Source organism: Balaenoptera physalus (genome assembly GCF_965194825.1).
Source record: "Balaenoptera physalus genome assembly, chromosome: 18".
Lineage (NCBI taxonomy): Eukaryota > Metazoa > Chordata > Mammalia > Artiodactyla > Balaenopteridae > Balaenoptera > Balaenoptera physalus.
In genome coordinates this window covers 62,889,043-62,905,636 of record NC_138899.1, presented here as the reverse complement: position 1 = coordinate 62,905,636, position 16,594 = coordinate 62,889,043, and positions in this window count along the sequence as shown.

Genomic DNA, 16,594 nt, shown 5'->3' with positions numbered 1-16,594 from the left:
AGCATTACTGTGGCAGCAACACAGAAAAGACCGAAGTTTTTTCATAGTGGAATAAATATGGAAAATAAAATATATCGTGTTTAGAATGATTCAAAAAGTGAACAGGGGAAGGTGAGGCAACACAGAGATAAGCAAACAGGAAGCAGCTACCTCCCACCCCTGGCTAGAAGGACAAAGGAAGGAGGTGGTAGAACTATGGTGGTAGATGGATGGGGCATGTTGAGGCGGGGGTTCGCGTGGTGGAGGCCAGGACTTCAGAGAGACATCCTGACTGGTGGAAGCAGGAATTGTGGAGATGCAGTGACTCCCAGAGGTACCATTTCCATGACCCAGAGAGAGGGTAGAAAATGCACTGGCTTCTCTCCCATCCTGCCCTCCAGTCTCCTAAAATGCCTCCCATCGGCTGAACCCTGCTGGAAACCAGGTGATGGGAGTCTGGAAAATTCAGCCTGCAGGGGAATGCAGACGAGAGCAGATAAGCAATGACCCCACTGAGTGGAGATAGGGGCTGTCTAGCCAGGAAGGGCACCATGATATTCAAAAGCAAGATCTGGAGAGGGGTCGGCCATAGGTGTCTGGAAGAGACTGGTCCTATTAATTTCCTAATGCTTCTGTAACAAATTATCACAAATGTATTGGCTGAAAACAGCACAGATTTATTCTGTTATAATTCAGCAAGTCAGAAGTCTAAAATCAGTTTGACTGGGCTAACGTCAGAGTGTCATCAGGGCTGGTTTGTTCTGGAGGCTTCAGAGGAGAATCTGTTTCATTGCCTTTCTCATTTCTAGAGGCTGCCTGCATTCCTTGGCTTGTGGCCTCTTCCTCAAATCACTCCAGTCTCTTGCTTCCATCATCACATCTCCTCCTTTGACACACAGCTTCTGCCTGCCTCTTACAAGGACCCTTTGTAATTCCGTTGAGCCCGCCTGGATAACTCAGGATCATCTCTCCATCTCAAGATCCTTAATATAGTCACATCTGCAAAGTCCTTGTTGTCATATAAGGTAACATATTCACAGTTTCCAGGATTTGGACATGAACATCTTTGGGGACCATTTTTCAGCCTACCACATGTGAATACTTGGAGCTGAGTCAAACTGCATGGTCTTGCTTGGGACTGGGAATAGGCAACTGTTTTACAGCTTGAGTCCTGAGACCCCACTCATCACAGTAAAATAGGACACGTTGCACTTTGCACATGTGCTGTACTGCTGTGAAACTGGCATCACGGAAGAGAAGGAAGTTTGAATGGGACTCTCAGGGGGAGATTTTTTGGATTAAACATTCCCTTTGGTCCCTCTAGGTTGAGTCACCCACTGCAGCATCAGGGACAGAATCCACCTGCAAGCCCATCTACTTTGCTGCATTTCCTCATGTCTCAAATCAGCTGTAAAGTTGTAACCATACAACATGAAGAAGGTGTGAGAGGAATGCAGAATCCAATTGGATCTCATTAGTGTTGTGGTCTACAGACATGAATAATAAGATAAGAATCTAAAATTCAACACAAAAGAAAAAAGCTTAGCCTGGTAAGGGTTTGAAAATTTGAGATTGTCACATGAAAGAATTACGTAAAGCGTAATTTTAAACCTGGAGCAACTCAACTCATCTGAAGGATATAAGATTTGACATCTTTTATTGTCATAAAGGCTATCCCCAAAAGGCTCAGCATGTCTTTCAGTGACTCAGAAAGAATCCCTTTGGGGCTTCCCTGGTGGCACAGTGGTTAAGAATCCACCTGCCAATGTAGGAGACACGGGTTCAAGCCCTGGTCCGGGAAGATCCCACATGCCGGGGAGCAACTAAGCCCATGCGCCACAACTACTGAAGCCTGCGTGCCTAGAGCCCATGCTCCACAACAGGAGAAGCCACCGCAATGGGAAGCCTGCGCACCGCAAGGAAGAGTAGGCCCAGCTTGCTGCAACTAGAGAAAGCCCGTGAGCAGCAACGAAGACCCAACGCAGCCAAAAATAAATAAATAAATTTATTAAAAAAAAAATCCCTTTGGACTTATTTATCCCCCAGGCCTGCCTACTGGCTTCAGGTCTCTGATCAATAAGCAATCTCAGGCTGCCTGAGATGATGATCCTGTTGTGGTCACGGTCAAGGCAATAACCTCAACTCACTATATGAAACGATAAGATATGAAGAACTGAATACAGAGAGGGCAAGCCCATATATGAATACATGTGTATTAAGTATGGGAATATTTCATCAATGCTTGGTAGTAAAAGTATATGTGGTATCTTAGAGAATTTAGTGTATTAGAGAAACTGACAGGTTAGTCTTGTGTGTTTGATTTAAAATGTATAACTGGTTTTAGGCTTGTCACTTAAGCAAAAAGGCATAAGAAAAATGGACTTAGCCTGCAAGCAGTATTATACTGTTTAAAAGTACTTAAAATTTTTAATTCATTAGATTGACAAAAGTTTCTAAGTACTTGAAGGAAATATTACTTCCTCTGGTTGTAAGCCTACCCTTTAGGCATTCGAAGGGCTTAAAAAGAAATTGAATACAATATTTTTATTAATGAATGTTAAAAAAGATCTGATTAAGTTTGTAAATGGGATTCATTGTGACAAATGATTAGAATCTTCAGTGTGAGTGGATCAGGTACCAATCAAAAGCCTTCTTGTTTTTATTTTACAAAATTTACCAGATTTATAAATAGCCTGATAAGATTTTTCAGTTAAACCTCAAGCCTTAAAAGTAAACCACATTTTAGGGCTTCCCTGGTGGCGCAGTGGTTGAGAATCTGCCTGCCAATGCAGGGGAAACGTGTTCGAGCCCTGGTCTGGGAAGATCCCACATGCCGCGGAGCAGCTGGGCCCGTGAGCCACAATTACTGAGCCTGCGCGTCTGGAGCCTGTGCTCTGAAACAAGAGAGGCCGCGACAGTGAGAGGCCCGCACACCGCGATGAAGAGTGGCCCCCGCTTGCCGCAACTAGAGAAAGCCCTCGCACAGAAACGAAGACCCAACACAGCCATAAATAAATAAAATTAAAAAAAAAAAAAAAGAACCGTGTGCTCTGACATATCTCAAAATGGTTCCTTTAAAAAAAAAAAAAAAGTAAACCACATTTTAAATTTGTTATTTAATCAACTAGTTTAATTTTAAACCTGATAACTATAAATAATATTTTCTGTGTACCACTCCCACTCCAATATCAGAATGCTCATAGTGACAGCTCACAAAACTATATGGGAAAGCTCGGGGCTGGATTAGCTTGGAGTTCTCCCTAGCAGAAAGCAATTTAACTGTATTATACAGATGGAGGTTTAGAGAAGGCTAACACAGAACTTTTCATGTTGGAGATTTCTGACATGCTGCAAATCATATATCTACTCCCAAGCATGGCCTTCATCCTTACCGTTGTCACCTCTGTGTCAAGACCTTCCATAGCTATCTCTTCTGAATTGATTTGTTTGGTTGGCTTTCCAGCCACTCCCCAAACTTGGTTCTCTTCTTTCCCATTGACGTACCTCATCATGCTTCCACTTTGTGGGTTTGGAATGACTGTTTGCTTTTCAGTTTTCCTGTGAAGTCTGTAGTGTAGAGATTGATTCAATTTCACATCTATCTCTCCAATTTTGCAGCTTGCTTATGGTTTCCTGCTTTGTATCTATTAGATTGTTGTCTTTTCCCCTCATCCTCCTGTCCAGTTCTTGACATTCTGCTTTGTTTTGGAATCAATCTCTCAGGAAGAACTTTGTGAGATGGTGTGTTGATGCCATTAGATTAACGTGAACTGCATTTTGTGTTGTGGAGGAAAAAGAATTGCATTTGCGTATTTTGAAGTAATACAAGGAAAGCTAGCTTCTGTATGATTGCAGGGTGAAAGTGACGGGATCTCTTCTAATTCTTAAGGCAGCAGGGAAAACAAATCTGGACTGAAATAGGCAGAATGGAGCTGAAAGGCATCCTATTACCTGAGCATTAGGGCAGAGAACTAATCAATCTCAGACAACCCCACCAGCTCACATTTTCCAGGTCATCTGTCTTATCACTAAATCGTGTAACTCAGGATAGTTTATAGCCTGCCTGTGGTTGCTTTGTGTTTATGTTTTTCAGAGTGTGTGCTGAAAAGCTTGAATTCAGCCCGTTTTGCTGAGTTCCACACGTGTGCATTTGTCTTCTTTATTTTTTTGCCTTGATTATTTTGCAATAGGGAATTTATTCTGACTTTAGAGTCCTGTCATAGGCAGGTTATAGTTTGCGATCTCACTTGAAATTGATACAGAATATGCAAATATGGAATGAATGATGAAATCTTAGGTGCATTAGCTTCATCCTACTTCTCCGTCTGGGAAAATCGATCCACATTATTTCCACACTCAAGATACTCTCCCACGTGTTATAGGACACCCCCAAATGAACTGCTTTTTCACAGGGAGCTCGTGTTTACATATGGAACAGAAACAGTTCAGGAACCATGCTAACAGAATTATCACTCCAGGTACTTAGAAGAATGTATTCTTTGGGAAAACCATATATTTTGGTTCAAAAATTTTAAATTATAAGCCGTAAATGATTTACAATTTTAAAAATAACTTGCAGATGGTAAAGGAAATCTGTATTTTAAAAAATTCTTCTTAGGAATTCCCTGGTGGTCCAGTGGTTAGGACTCTGTGCTCTCACTGTCGAGGGCCCCGGCTTCCGATCCCTGGTTGGGGAACTAAGATCCCACAAGCTGCCAAAAAAAAAAAAAAAAAAAAAAATTCTCAAACCTAAAAATTTCCTCTAATCTCTTGTTAACTGTGGCAAAAACTGGGTAACTTTTCACTAAAATTGACATTCTCTTCTTCCTTGGCTACATTTCTTAGCTCCTTTGCATCTACATGGGGCTGTATGACTAGTGGCATTTGAAGGAAGTGATGGTGTCACTCCCTGACCAGGCAGTTAAGAGTTGGGGTACTTCTGCTTTGCAGTCTTTTTTTTAACAGCTGGCTAATTGCAGAGGATCCAGTGATGAACTTCAAAGCTCTCCTAAGATGGCAGAACCACTAACTCAAAGGAGCCTGGGTCCCTGAATGATTGTATGGAACAGAGCTCCCTGCTGGCACTTATTGGAGTGTTATATGAACAGTAAAAACATCTATTGTGTTAAGCCACTAAGATTTTGAGGTCATTACTGCAGTTAATCTGCCTTGATTAAAACATTGGATAAGCATTAGTACCTGCTCAGAAGAATGATTGTGAATACTGATTAACTGGCTGACAATTCCAGGCATCCTTAAAGGTTTCAGGTTTTTTATTTCTCTTTCTTTTATTTTATCCTGTAACAAAGACTACAAGTCAATGTGTCAGTGTTCAAGACTTCATGGAAGAAGCTATCCAGAGATACATATACAATGAATTTCTTAACTTACTGTGTAATTAAAAATGTTCTCTTCTTGGCCAATAAACCCATAAAAAGATGCTCAACATCACTAATCATCAGGGAGATGCAAATCAAAACCACAGCGAGATACCACTTCACGCCCATTGGGATGGTTATTATTAAAAAAACAACAACACAGAGGTGGGGTATCAGGGATGAAGGGGAAAAAAGAATAATAAGATAAAATTAGAGATGACTTGGCATGATGTTATTACTGTATCATGAACAGAAAAGTGCAATCAACTCAACTCTTGGCAATTGATGTTAAAGTCTTAGGTATATCGATTGAATGCCGCTCACTATTCTACTTTCCCCAAGATTCATCCTCTGTCAAAGAGAAAAATTAAGTTGATCTTATGTTCTTTTTCCCCACACTGATCTATTGATCAGTATTCAGTAGAAAACAACTTGGTTTGGGCATATTAAGAAGAGACCTAGGGCTTCCCTGGTGGTGCAGCGGTTGGGAGTCTGCCTGCCAATGCAGGGGACATGGGTTCGAGCCCTGGTCTGGGAAGATCACACATGCCGTGGAGCAAATGGGCCCGTGAGCCACAATTACTGAGCCTGTGCGTCTGGAGCCTGTGCTCCACAACAAGAGAGGCCGCGATAGTGAGAGGCCCGCGCACCGCGATGAAGAGTGGCCCCCGCTTGCCGCAGCTGGAGAAAGCCCTCGCACAGAAACGAAGACCCAACACAGCCATAAATAAATAAATAAAATAAAACAAAATTTAAAAAAAAAGAGACCTTTTTTATGTGGTAAATATACATAATATAAAATTTACCATTTTAACCGTTTTTAAGTATACAGTTCAGTGGTGTTAAGTACATTCACATTTTGTAACCATCACCACCATCCAGAATTCTTTTCATCTTCACAAACTGAAACTCCATACCTATTAAACAATAACTTCCCATTGCTTCTCCTCCCAGCCCCTGGCAACCACCATCCTGCTTCCTGTCTCTATGAATTTCACTAAGTTAGGTACCTCATGTAAGTAGAATCATACAATATCTGTCCTTTTGTGTCTGGCTTATTTTACTTAGCATAATGTCTTCAAGGTTCATCCATGTTGTACCATGTGTCAAATTTTCCTTCCTTTTAAAGGCTGAATATTTTCCATTGCATGCATATACATTCTGTTTATTCATTCATCCGTGATGGACACTTGGGTGTTTCCACATTTTGGCTATTGTGAATAAGGCTGCTGTGAACATTGGTGTACAAATATCAGTTTGAGTCTCAGCTTTCAATTCTTTTGAGTGTTTGCCCAGAAGTGGAATTGATGGATGATATGGTAAATCTATGTTTAATTTTTTGAGGACCCTACATACTGCTATCTACAATGGCTATACTGTTATACATTCTCATCACCAGCAAGGCACAAGTGTTCCAATTTCTTCACATCCTCACCATTTCTTATTTTGTGTTTTGTTTTGTTTTTTAATAAGAACCATCTTAATGGGTATGAAGTGGTATCTCATTGTGGTTTTGATTTGCATTCCCCTAATGATTAGCATTTTTTAAAATATTTATTTATTTAGTTGGCTTTGTGGGGCCCCAGTTGTGTCATGTGGGATCTTAGTTGCAGCCTGTGGGATCTTTTGTTGTGGCGCGTGGGCTCTCCATTGTGGAGCGTAGGCTTCTCTCTAGTTGTGGTGCTCAGGCTTAGTTGCCCTGCAGCATGTGGGATCCCAGTTCCCCAACCAGGGATCAAACCCGCATCCCCTGCACTGGAAGGCAGACTCTTAACCACTGGACCACCAGGGGAGCCCCATGATTAGTGATGTTGAGCATCTTTTCATGTGCTTAATGGCCAAGAAGAGAATATATTTTATATACATTATAAATATATGAATATATATTTGTATATTTTTTAATATGTTTATGTTTTAAGTTTATACAATTTGCATTATGCTATAGATCTCGCTCTGTTTACTTTTTTCATTTAACACTGATTTTGAAAGCTCTATTCATGTTGCTTTATGTACCTCCAGTTTATTGGTTCTGACTGCTGTATAGTATTCCAAAATGAGTTTCTACCATGTTTTATTTATCCATTCCCCTAGTGATGGGCAGCTAGTTTGTCTCCCATCCTCTTAGCACAAAATAAAATTCTGTGATGAGCTTTGCTTTTGTTACCCTTGGATCTATGGATACTTTTCTCTGGGTTTGCACCCAAGAGTGAGTATGCACATACTGAATTTCACTGAGTTCTGCCATTTTTTTTTTTTCTCCAGAATGGTTGCTGTGGTCGTATGTCTCCACTAGCAGTGCACGAAAAAAAAAATGTTTTCCCACATCCTTGCCAACATTGACTATTATCCAACCTAGGTTTAGTATAAAGGAGTATTTTATCCTTTCATTTTGCAGTCCTCTCATTATTAATGAGGTTGAACATCTTATTCATATACAAGTTAACCATTCTGATTTTCCCTCCTATACATTGTTCATTCATATGGTTTGCCCATTTTTTAATATTGGGATCCCAGTTTTTTTCTTATTAATTAGCAAGAGCTCCTTGAAATGCTAATCTTTTATGATTTTTGACATTGCAAATATCTTTCCCCAATCTTATGCTCAGTTAAGGTTTTCTATTGTGCGGTTTGTTGAACAGAAATCCTTAATTTTGACATAGTCAATTCCATTATTTTTTCCTTGTGCTTAGTACTTTTGAAGTCTGTCCTGGGAATCTATCTGTACTCCAATGTGACAGAGGTAGTATCTGACACTTTTCTATTTATATTTTTAAGCAATCTGGAATGTTTCTTTGCATACGGGGTGAGTGAGGTAGGAATAAATTTATTATTCTCATTATGTGAAAAAGGCCAGAATTTCCCAAAGTATTTCGCATAGGAGACTAATTATGTAAGATGTTAAGTGGGTAGCAGAAAAAAAGAGTTCCATGGTTAAATAAATTTGAGATAAATCTCGTTAAACAATAGCAAGCACAGTTTTATCCTACATATCTTTTTAAAGACTTTAATGCACTAGTATATATTTTGAATATTCAGGAAGGGTCCATAGCAGGGGTAGGCAAACTACCAGTCCAGGGGCCAAAAGTGGCCCGTGGTCTATTTTTGCACAACCCTCAAGCAATATTTATTACATTTTTAAAGGGTTGAGAAGAAGAAGAAGAAGAAGAAGAAGAAGAAGAAGAAGAAGAAGAAGAAGAAGCAGCAGAAGAGGAAGAGGGGGAGGGGGAAGAGGAGAGGAGGGGGAGGGGGAGGAGGAGAAGAGGGGGAGGGGGAGGATGAGAATATGTAACAGAGATCATATGTAGCCCACAAAGCTGAAAATATTTGCTATCTGGCCCTTTCTAGGAAAAGTTTGCCCATGCCTAGTCTATAGTATGCAAGGTGTTCAAAATACATTGATCCCAGAACCCTCTGGTAGAAGATGGTCTCATGGCATTAGATTTCTGCCACACAACACAAGGAAGCACTGACCTCAGCTAAATCGACACAGTATTAACAAAAGCAAAAAATCTGGTGATTTTCCAATTAATTTGAATGCTGTAGAGTCATAAAATTATTAAAGATTTAATTGACCTTATTGGTCATACAATCACAACCTTCTACCCAGTGTTGGTCCAATCAATAAAAACATCTGACTTTTTTCTTCATTGGCACAACTGCACAGGGGAAACACCTCTGGAAACAGCTCCACACACCATTTCTTTCCCCTGCAGCCATTCTGCCACCTACACTGACACTGCAGTATATTTGTGCTTCTGCTTCAACCCACTCACTCTGAACTCTAAATTCCATTTTTATTTTTCCATCACTTTAGTGTTGCTGAAAATACTCCATTGATAAACCTTCTATTTCACAACCTCTCTCCAACTTTTTTTTTCCTGAAACTGTTTCTTAAAGGATCTATCTAAAATCGTTTCCTTTCTTTCTTCTTTTCTAAGTATGTGAATCTAGTTTTAATATTTTTAAAAAGAATAATGAAAAGATAATAATAGTAACCCCCTACTAGATTTTATTTTAATTTTTGAATTTTATTTATTTTTTTATACAGCAGGTCCTTATTAGTCATCAATTTTACACACATCCGTGTATACATGTCAATCCCAGTCACCCAATTCAGCACACCACCACCCCTGCCACCCCGCCGCTTTCCACCCTTGATGTCCATACGTTTGTTCTCTACATCTGTGTCTCAATTTCTGCCCTGCAAACCGTTTCATCTGTACGATTTTTCTAGGTTCCACATATACACGTTAATATACGATATTTGTTTTTCTCTTTCTGACTTATTTCACTCTGTATGACAGTCTCTAGATCCATCCACATCTCTACAAATGACCCAATTTCGTTGCTTTTTATGGCTGAGTAATATTCCATTGTATACATGTACCACAACTTCTTTATCCATTCGTCTGTCGGTGGGCATTTAGGTTGCTTCCATGACCTGGCTATTGTAAATAGTGCTGCAATGAACATTGGGGTGCATGTGTCTTTTTGAATTATGGTTTTCTCTGGGTATATGCCCAGTAGTGGGATTGCTGGATCATATGGTAATTCTATTTTTAGTTTTTTAAGGAAACTCCATACTGTTCTCCATTGTGGCTGTATCAATTTACATTCCCACCAACAGTGCAAGAGGATTCCCTTTTCTCCACACTCTCTCCAGCATTTGTTGTTTGTAGATTTTCTGATGATGCCCATTCTAACTGGTGTGAGGTGATACCTCATTGCAGTTTTGATTTGCATTTCTCTAATAATTAGTGATATTGAGCAGCTTTTCATGTGCTTCTTGGCCATCTGTATGTCTTCTTTGGAGAAATGTCTATTTAGGTCTGCTGCCCATTTTTTGGTTGGGTTGTTTGTTTTTTTAATATTGAGCTGCATGAGCTGTTTATATATTTTGGAGGTTAATCCTTTGTCCGTTGATTCACTTGCAAATATTTTCTCCCATTCTGAGGGTTGTCTTTTCATCTTGCTTATGGTTTCCATTGCTGTGCAAAAGCTTTGAAGTTTCATTAGGTCCCATTTTTTTCTTTTTGTTTTTATTTCCATTACTCTAGGAGGTTGATCAAAAAAGATCTTGCTGTGATTTATATCAAAGAGTGTTCTTCCTATGTTTTCCTCTAAGAGTTTTATAGTTTCCGGTCTTACATTTAGGTCTCGAATCCATTTTGAGTTTATTTTTGTGTATGGTGTTAGGGAGTGTTCTAATTTCATTCTTTTACATGTAGCTGTCCAGTTTTCCCAGCACCACTTATTGAACAGACTGTCTTTTCTCCATTGTATATCCTTGCCTCCTTTGTCATAGATTAGTTGACCATAGGTGAATGCGTTTATCTCTGGGCTTTCTATCTTATTCCATTGATCTATGTTTCTGTTTTTGTGCCAGTACCATACTGTCTTGATTACTGTAGCTTTGTAGTATAGTGTGAAGTCAGGGAGTCTGATTCCTCCAGCTCCGTTTTTTTCCCTCAAGACTGCTTTGGCTATTCGGAGTCTTTTGTGTCTCCATACAAATTTTAAGATTTTTTTGTTCTAGTTCCATAAAAAATGCCATTGGTAATTTGATAGGGATTGCATTGAATCTGTAGATTGCTTTGGGTAGTATAGTCATTTTCACAATATTGATTCTTCCAATCCAAAAACATGGTGTATCTCTCCATCTGTTTGTATCATCTTTAATTTCTTTCATCAGTGTCTTATAGTTTTCTGCATACAGGTCTTTTGTCTCCCTAGGTAGGTTTATTCCTAGGTAATTTATTCTTTTTGTTGCAGTGGTAAATGGGAGTGTTTCCTTAATTTCTCTTTCAGATTTTTCATCATTAGTGTATAGGAAAGCAAGAGATTTCTGTGCATTAATCTTGTATCCTGCAACTTTACTAAATTCATTGATTAACTCTAGTAGTTTTCTGGTGGCATCATTAGGATTCTCTGTGTGTAGTATCATGTCATCTGCAAACAGTGATAGTTTTACTTCTTCTTTTCCAATTTGTATTCCTTTTATTTCTTTTTCTTCTCTGATTGCCGTGGCTAGGACTTCCAAAACTATGTTAAATAATAGTGGTGAGAGTGGACATCCTTGTCTTGTTTCTGATCTTAGAGGAAATGCTTTCAGTTTTTCACCATTGAGAATGATGTTTGCTGTGGGTTTGTCATATATGGCCTTTATTATGTTGAGGTAGGTTCCCTCTATGCCCACTTTCTGGAGAGTTTTTATCATAAATGGGTGTTGAATTTTGTCAGAAGTTTTTTATGCATCTATTGAGATGATCATATGGTTTTTATTCTTCAGTTTGTTAATATGGTTTATCACATTGATTGATTTACGTATATTGAAGAATCCTTGCATCACTGGGATAAATCCCACTTGATCGTGGTGTATGATCCTTTTAATGTGTTGTTGGATTCTGTTTGCTAGTATTTTGTTGAGGATTTTTGCATCTATATTCATCAGTGATATTGGTCTGTAATTTTCTTTTTTTGGAGTATCTTTGTCTGGTTTTGGTATCAGGGTGATGGTGGCCTCATAGAATGAGTTTGGGAGTGTTCCTTCCTCTGCAAGTTTTTGGAAGAGTTTGAGAAGGATGGGTGTTAGCTCTTCTCTAAATGTTTGATAGAATTCACCTGTGAAGCCATCTGGTCCTGAACTTTTGTTTGTTGGAAGATTTTTAATCACAGTTTCAATTTCATTACTTGTGATTGGTCTGTTCATATTTTCTATTTCTTCCTGGTTCAGTCTTGGAAGGTTATACCTTTCTAAGAATTTGTCCATTTCTTCCAGGTTGTCCATTTTATTGTCATAGAGTTGCTTGTAGTAGTCTCTTAGGATTCTTTGTATCTCTGTGGTGTCTGTTGTAACTTCTCCTTTTTCATTTCTAATTTTATTGATTTGAGTCCTCTCCCTCTTTTTCTTGATGAGTCTGGCTAATGGTTTATCAATTTTGTTTATCTTCTCAAAGAACTAGCTTTTAGTTTTATTGATGTTTGCTATTGTTTTCTTTGTTTTTATTTCATTTATTTCTGCTCTGATCTTCATGATTTCTTTCCTTCTGCTAACTTTGGGTTTTGTTTGTTCTTCTTTCTCTAGTTCCTTTAGGTGTAAGGTTAGATTGTTTATTTGAGATTTTTCTTGTTTCTTGAGGTAGACTTGTATAGCTATAAACTTCCCTCTTAGAACGGTTTTTGCTGCATCCCATAGGTTTTGGATTGTCGTGTTTTCATTATCATTTGTCTCTAGGTATTGTTTGATTTCCTCTTTGATTTCTTCAGTGATCTCTTGGTTATTTAGTAACGTATTGTTTAGCCTCCATGTGTTTGTGTTTTTTACGTTTTTTTTCCCTGTAATTCATTTCTAATCTCATAGCGTTGTGGTCAGAGAAGATGCTTGATATGATTTCAATTTTCTTAAATTTACTGAGGCTTGATTTTTGATCCAAGATCTGATCTAGCCTGGAGAATGTTCCGTGCACACTTGAGAAGAAAGTGTAATCTGCTGTTTTTGGATGGAATGTCCTATAAATATCAATTAAATCTATCTGGTCTATTGTGTCATTTAAAGCTTCTGTTTCCTTATTTATTTTCGTTTTGGATGATCTGTCCATTGGTGTAAGTGACGTGTTAAAGTCCCCCACTATTATTGTGTTACTGTCGATTTCCTCTTTTATAGCTGTTAGCAGTTGCCTTATGTATTGAGGTGCTCCTATGTTGGGTGCATATATATTTATAATTGTTATATCTTCTTCTTGGATTGATCCCTGGATCATTATGTAGTGTCCTTCCTTGTCTCTTGTAACATTCTTTATTTTAAAGTCTATTTTATCTGATATGAGTATAGCTACTCCGGCTTTCTTTTGATTTCCATTTTTGTGGAATATCTTTTTCCATCCCCTCACTTTCAGTCTGTATGTGTCCCTAGGTCTGAAGTGGGTCTCTTGTAGACAGCATATAGATGGGTCTTGTTTTTGTATCCATTCAGCAAGTCTGTGTCTTGGTTGGAGCATTTAATCCATTCACGTTTAAGGTGATTATCGATATGTATGTTCCTATGACCATTTTCTTAATTGTTTTTGTAGGTCCTTTTCTTCTCTTGTGTTTCCCACTTAGAGAAGTTCCTTTAGCATTTGTTGTAGAGCTGGTTTGGTGGTGCTGAGTTCTCTTAGCTTTTGCTTTTCTGTAAAGCTTTTGATTTCTCCATCGAATCTGAATGAGATCCTTGCTGGGTAGAGTAATCTTGGTTGTAGGTTCTTCCCTTTCATCACTTTAAGTATATCATGCCACTCCCTTCTGGCTTGTAGAGTTTCTGCTGAGAAATCAGCTGTTAACCTTATGGGAGTTCCCTTGTATGTTATTTGTCATTTTTCCCTTGCTGCTTTCAATAATTTTTCTTTGTCTTTAATTTTTGCCAGTTTGATTACTATGTGTCTTGGCGTGTTACTGCTTGGGTTTATCCTGTATGGGACTCGCTGTGCTTCCTGGACTTGGGTGGCTATTTCCTTTCCCATGTTAGGGAAATTTTCAACTATAATCTCTTCAAATATTTTCTCTGGTCCTTTCTCTCTCTCTTCTCCTTCTGGAACCCCTATAATGCGAATGTTGTTGCATTTAATGTTGTCCCAGAGGTCTCTTAGGCTGTCTTCATTTCTTTTCATTCTGTTTTCTTTATTCTCTTCCACAGCAGTGAATTCCACGATTCTTCCAGGTCACTTATCCATTCTTCTGCCTCAGTTATTCTGCTATTGATTCCTTCTAGTGTAGTTTTCATTTCAGTTATTGTATTGTTCATCTCTGTTTGTTCTTTAATTCTTCTAGGTCTTTGTTAATCATTTCTTGCATCTTCTTGATCTTTGCCTCCATTCTTTTTCCGAGGTCCTGGATCATCTTCACTATCATTATTCTGAATTCTTTTTCTGGAAGGTTGCCTATCTCCACTTCATTTAGTTGTTTTTCTGGGGTTTTATCTTGTTCCTTCATCTGGTACGTAGCCCTGTGCCTTTTCATCTTGTCTATCTTTCTGTGAATGTGGTTTTTGTTCCACAGGCTGCAGGATTGTAGTTCTTCTTGCTTCTGCTGTCTGCCCTCTGGTGGATCTTGTTTCCTTTCTATATATATTTAAAAACACCTTGAAAGAGACTGATTAAAAATTGTTTACTCTGTGAATTTCTAATAGCTGCAAAAGAGATATGGGGTAGGGTAATGTGACAAGGTTAAAAACAATTGAGCAGTGTATAATGTGCAGAAGGTTTAAAGATGTTTATTCTATTGATTGAATCCATATTAAAGTATTATATTCCTTTTAGAGATGAACTTTGGGAAGAGGTATGGAGAATTTAGAATGGTCCCCCCCAAATGCAGCAGAAATAATTATATGGTCAAAAAGGAGTGTGAGGGTACTTTGAGTGTGAGTTAGACATGTATCCAAAGAATAGAGTCTAGAATGGGAAAAATATAAAATTTATAGTGGAGAAAACTGGCAAATACTATCTCAATCAAATGACTAAGGTTAACATTACCAGTGATGTCCTGTAATCTGACATGTACCCCCAGTACAATGTGATGAGAAGGGTACTTCACCTCTGTGGTATTCTTTCCAAAAACCTATAACCACAGTTTTATCATAAGAAAAGCAACAGATCAACCCAGATAGGGGGACATGCTACAAAATCCTTGACTACTATGCCTCAAAACTGTCAAAGTCAAGGTGATGGAAAAAGCAAGGAAAAACTGAGAAATTCTCACTGGAAGATAAGAACATACTAAGGAAACATGACAACTAAATGCAAAGTGTTATTCCAGATTGTTTCCTTGAACAGGAAAATAACTTTAAGGAAAACCTGATGAAATCGGAATAAGTTCTGGAGTTCAGTTAATAGCAATGTATCTGCGTTGGTTTCTTAATTTTGGCTAACAGACTTTTATAGTGTATGATGGTAACATTGTGAGGGGGAGGCCACTGGAACTGGGTGAGGGGAATACAGGAAATCTCAGTACTATTTTGTAACTCTCCTGCAAATCTAAAATTGTTCTAAAGTACAGTAAGATGCTTATTTAAAAAATGGAATGGGAGGGGGGACAGAATCACATGTGGAACAGTGGTGAATGGTGATGGTATTAGGAAGTGTTAAATTGTGGAGTGGAGTGCAGACCGAGTTCTTCAGGAATTCAAAGCAGAGAAAGACTAATAAGGGCTGAGATGGAAAGTTTCATGGAATGTTGGATGGGAAAATGAGCACATGACAGATGAGAGGGTCAACATGAGTGAAAGGAGGACTGAAGGTGTTCTGCTCAGGGACCAACACAAATGACCTCACCAGAGCTGCGGGCGGAGGTGGTAGGAGATGGCTTTGGGCAGGTAGGGTGAAGCCGAGCAGTGGTGAGTCTCGTCGGTCAGAGGGACAGCTCAAAACAGATTTGTCTATGTAAAACCATTGAGGAATTATTGGAAAGGAAAGATCTTTTGGCCAGAGGAAAGAAAGCATGGTTAATAATTCTCTGCAGACACCTTAATCATTTTAATAAGTTGGAGATACAAATCATAAATGAAAAATAAAGTTCTTCTAACAGATAAAGTGCATTTTTTTTTAATGTTTGGCTGTACCTCGTGGCTTGCGGGATCTTGGTTCCCTGACCAGGGATCGAACCCATGCCCTTGGCAGTGAAAGCATGGAGTCCTAACAATTGGACTGCCAGGGAATTCCCTAAAATGCATTTCTGTGGAGGAGAACAAGCAGCCCTTTTGCACGTGCACGATGATCTTCAGCCAAGTAGGTTTTGACTGTGTGTGGTAAGGGAGACTTAAATTAGACAGGATACAGCGCCTTTTGATTGAGAAGCCATTAAGCCTTAGAATATGCTATGAAGGTCAGCGTAGAATCTCTTACAGAGAAGGGAATACAGATCAGGCTGGAGGGTTGGTGGGCATTCTCTGCAGGATAACCCTTTCCTCCAGGTTTCTACCAGATCTATGGCTCTATGATTTGAAAAATAGTCATGGCCAAGGTCATGGCTCCTTGTGAAAAATCAATGACTGTACAGGGCTTTCCCACTTAGCTTTTCATTTTTACATTCTTAGGTCAAGCTGGTGACTGTAACATTCAGGAAAATGATAGACTGCCCTGCTCTGAACCACAGGAAGTCCTAGGAGAAATATAGTGCGCGTTCCCTTGCATGGCTGCCTCTTCGGACACGGGCCTGGCCTGCAACACTACTGCTAACCTGTAAGGGCCTCTACGGACCTCGCCATC